This window comes from Meleagris gallopavo, unplaced genomic scaffold, assembly GCF_000146605.3.
Source record: "Meleagris gallopavo isolate NT-WF06-2002-E0010 breed Aviagen turkey brand Nicholas breeding stock unplaced genomic scaffold, Turkey_5.1 ChrUn_random_7180001955719, whole genome shotgun sequence".
In the NCBI taxonomy this organism is placed as follows: domain Eukaryota; kingdom Metazoa; phylum Chordata; class Aves; order Galliformes; family Phasianidae; genus Meleagris; species Meleagris gallopavo.
This window is the reverse complement of record NW_011216433.1, coordinates 4580-8972: the sequence shown is the minus strand read 5'-3', so window position 1 is coordinate 8972 and position 4393 is coordinate 4580.

Genomic DNA, 4393 nt, shown 5'->3' with positions numbered 1-4393 from the left:
AAAAAAAAAAAAAAAAGAAGTTTGGATTTAATTTTTGTTTGTTTATTTATCTATTTTTAAAGGAAATTTGTTTTCACTTTTCAAACCCTGAAAGCACCAACATATCTGATATAGTGCGGCTGTAACTTTGAGTCACACTTCTGGGAAATAAACTGTGTGACAAGGAACAAGATCCATTAATTGGACTAGGTCATCATTCTCCTCAGAATTGCATTTATGCTCACATTTTTGCCTTTGACAGGCCTATGTTGAAGATTTGCCTGTGTCTGGCCATGTGAATTGCTAGAGCTGACGTGTTGACTTGATTGGCTGACTTGATTATAGCCTTGCTTTCTCAAAATGGAATTTTTTCGCTGAGAGTGGTTATTGCCACCTTTTCTGCACACTTCATCTTGGTGTAGTTGGGCAGCCCTTTTCATGAAACCACTGATCCAGCTGGTCTTGCTGTTTTCTTCAGCTCTTGGCTCCCTGCAAATTGTAGAATAGCTAAACTTTCTGCTCCTTGGAATCACACAACACAAACTTCAGAAAAACAAAAATACATTCAAAAATCAGTTTGATAAATGCATAGTTCACAGACTCCTGGAAGATCCTTCAAAGATTAAAAGAGACAATGTGTGCATGTTACAGAAGAACTTAAAGCAAGTTCTCTGTTCCATTCTGCTAGATACATCACACAGTGCAATTGTAATACTGCTTTTGAAGAATTTCTGAAATAAATAACTAGTAACTTCTCTAAAAATAATAGAAACACAATTCTGGAGATTCCTCACTTTTTTTTATTCCTCTTAAAAGGCAATGAAAAACCAATCAACCAAACAAACAAACAAAAAACCCTGACTCAACTACCTTTGAGGAAGGCTTCTCTCTGCTTACAAACTGTGTCTTCATCATTTAATTGTACAGCACAGCAACAATGGATGTGGAGAATGGAATAATTCCTACTGCTAGTCAAATGTTCACACAAAGATTTGAAGGAGTTTAATAAAGACTGACTAATTCGATGCACTAAATATTGTTTAACAGTTGGAAAGAAGTAAATGTACTACAAGAACATATCTTCCAGTTGAATTTCTTCTAGCTCATGAACTTTCAGGCTGTTTCATTATAAAAAAGCATAATAAAAGTCAGAGGCTATTCAGAAACACTCTTCTGATTTGAAACAAAACAAAAAGTTAGGGGAAAATATGTACGTGCACTTTAATATGTAAACAAATGCTAAAATATGTGACAGGAAATTCACATATTATAATACTGTCTCGTAGAAATTTGAACACAGATCTGCAGTCTTTAAGTCGCATATTAATGATATATACCCTGAAAGAAGGGCCTGTCTTATAGAAAGAGGAGGCTTACACAAAAATATTTTAAATAACAATGACGTTTGTTGCACTGAAGAAAGTGTTTTTAAAAAATATTTAGCTTTTCTTAGATCAGTCTTTTCCAAAATAAACAAAACAGTATGGTTTCATAGAATCATAAAATCACCAGCGTTGGAAAAAACCTCCAAGATCATCCAGTCTGACTGCCCACTTAGCACCAATATTTCCCCACTAAACCATTAAGGCTGAGTGAAGTGGGTCTGTTCAGCCTTGAGAAAAGAAGACTCTGAGGGGATCTGATTAATGTTTATAATTTTCTTAAGTGTGGGAGTCAAAGAGACATGGCCAACCTTTTTTCAGCATTCTGGGGACAGGACAAGGGAAAACAGCCATAAACTGGAGCATAGGAAGTTCTGCACCAATATGTGAAGGACCTTTTCCACAGTGAAGAGACCGACCATCATTCTTTCAGGAAGCTGTAGAAAGCAATAATCTCCCCTGATCTCCCCTGAGCCTTCTCTTGTCCAGACTGAACAATTCCAATTCCTTCTCCCACTCCCCGTAAGGCCTATGCTCCAGATCCCCCACCAGCTCCATCATGCTCCTCTGAATATGCTCCAGGGCCTTTATTTCTTTCTTTTAGGGATCCTGAACTGAATAGACTACTCAATGTGTGACCTCTTTAGTGCTGAATAAAGAGGTTTGATTTACTTATTTTTTGTTTGCCTGTGTTTGTTTGTTTGTTTGTTTTGTGTACATCTATTTGTTTATTTCTAAATACTAATGTAGTCTTAATATGAAAATAAATGCAACTTTCTGTGAGAATCCTTTTTTTTTTTTTGGTTGGCTCAAAGCTTGCTTCCTGAGGTATTTCTTGTGATAAGACTGACTTGTCTAGAATAGGAGTGATGGGTGTTGCTGTGTGGCAATCAACATCAGTGTGTGGACAATTTTAGCTGTTTGCCTTCGGAAGATAGCGCTCAGGACAGTCTACTGGCGGAAGATCTAGCCTGTGACCAAATAACTCCTGTTTGCTATGGGAGACTGGGGAATAATACCATTGTATCCTATGAAGGGAAGATACAAGTTGGCATCTCCCTGCTCTCTCTTATCTGCTGGCAAGGCCAGGAAGATAGGAACAAAGGAGTTTCCTGCTGCGATCCCAGAGCCAGAAGCTGACACTCCAAGGAGAGCTGACTCAACCACTTTGAATTTGAGCTGTAACTGCAAAAACAGCTGACTCGACCACTTTGAAAGCATTGAAAAGGGGCCATCATCGCTATGGTCATCATCGTTGCTGTTGCTGTTGCCGTCAACAGAGCAACAATGCCCGATGACCCACCACTACTGAAAATCAACGACTGAACTACGAACCACGCTGGATCCATGGTGGTGGCTATCTCCCTCTTTTGCTGGCTACAAAGACTCCTTGCTTCTTCTTTCCTATCTTTTCTATCGCCCTCCTTCCCTTCCCCATTACCATAATTCATAATAATGTCCGTCCTCCCTTTCCCCATCTCCCTATTTAAGATTTATAATAAACTGGTTGGACCAACATTTGAATTGTTGTTCCTTAATCTCACGCTGGTTATATAATATTAAAAGAACTTCATCTCCCTCCTATAAATCGGAGCGAGACACTTTCATAAGCTTTAAATCAAATAATGAACAGTTCACTCATTTGTAAAAATAATGCAGAAGTTTATTATCTACCATTAAGAATATTTTCCAACATATGAATGTTAACAACAGCAACTGTTAAAGTATAATCTTATATCTTTTTTTTTTTTTTTAAAATTTAGGTTTTAAAATGAAAGACAAATGACTAGAAATCTTATCTTACTCTGTTGTATCAAGTATCACTGTATATTTAAAAATACCTGTTCCTTGGTTTCTAACCACTTGTTCAGAACAAGTTAACAGTAGGACAATTACAGCTCTGACAAAACTATTACATAGTAAACCTTTGCAAAGAATGAAAGCTTCTCATAAAAAGAGTTTGCATGGGAGATAGATATTTAGTTGTCTTAAAAAATAAATAAAAAAAATAATAATTAAAAAAATTCCACTAACTTAAAATGTCTGATTCACATTACTGTTGATAGACTTACACAGAGGTTAATTTTGTGAACTGCCTGTATACATGGCCTTCATTAACACCATATAATTATACTGAGATTTCCTGAGCTTGACTTGTCAGATAAGATCTTATCTAGATGAATGGTTTTCTTGCTTTGAATGCTTGAATGAATCTGAGAGTCATTTGGCACTTGGCAGCCTACATTATGACATGTTATCAGCCAAGTAGTGCAAAGAAAAAAATAATTATTTCAAAGAAGAAATGCATGATAGAAATATTTTAAAATGTAACAATAGATGTGTTGGCTCTGAGGAAAAATAATTGCAAAGCAGAGACAAGTCCAATGAACAGGAACATCTTTTTTCAGAAACTTGCAACAAGGTTACCTATCAGTGAACACAGCTGTCAACCATCAATCCCCTTGCTGGAACATTATTTGGAGAAAAAAGTTAAAGTAATTCATGAAATGTTTTATTGTTCTCCTCCACATAAATTAATGCAACTGCTTTTGCTGTTATTGTCATAATCTTGAGGCTATTTCTTGACATTCTTTCTCTCAAGGGAAGTCAGAAAGACAAATTGCATGTAAAGATAAAATGTTGGAATGCTATTTTTATTATTATTTTTTTTCCATCTTGCACCTTAATTTTACACTCATTCTGTTGCTATCTTATTCACCAGCTTACCTCTTATTGGCAGCCTCAGAATAGCAGAAGAATACACTGGTTCTTTGTGGGGAAAAACAAAAACAAAAACAAAAACAAAAACAAACAAACAAACAAAAAACTCTCAAAACAGGAGTTGGTCCAGTTTATGGAAGAATAATGCTTAGGTTGTTAAAATCTAGTTTAGTAGTACCAGAGTAAATGACTTTGCGAATACAGGCGCATAACTGAGGTTCAAAGGATGAAGGGTTAGTTTGTTAATTCAATACAGATACTTTGTAATGAAATTGCAGTGTCTACTCTTTAACTTTTCCAGAACATAAAGC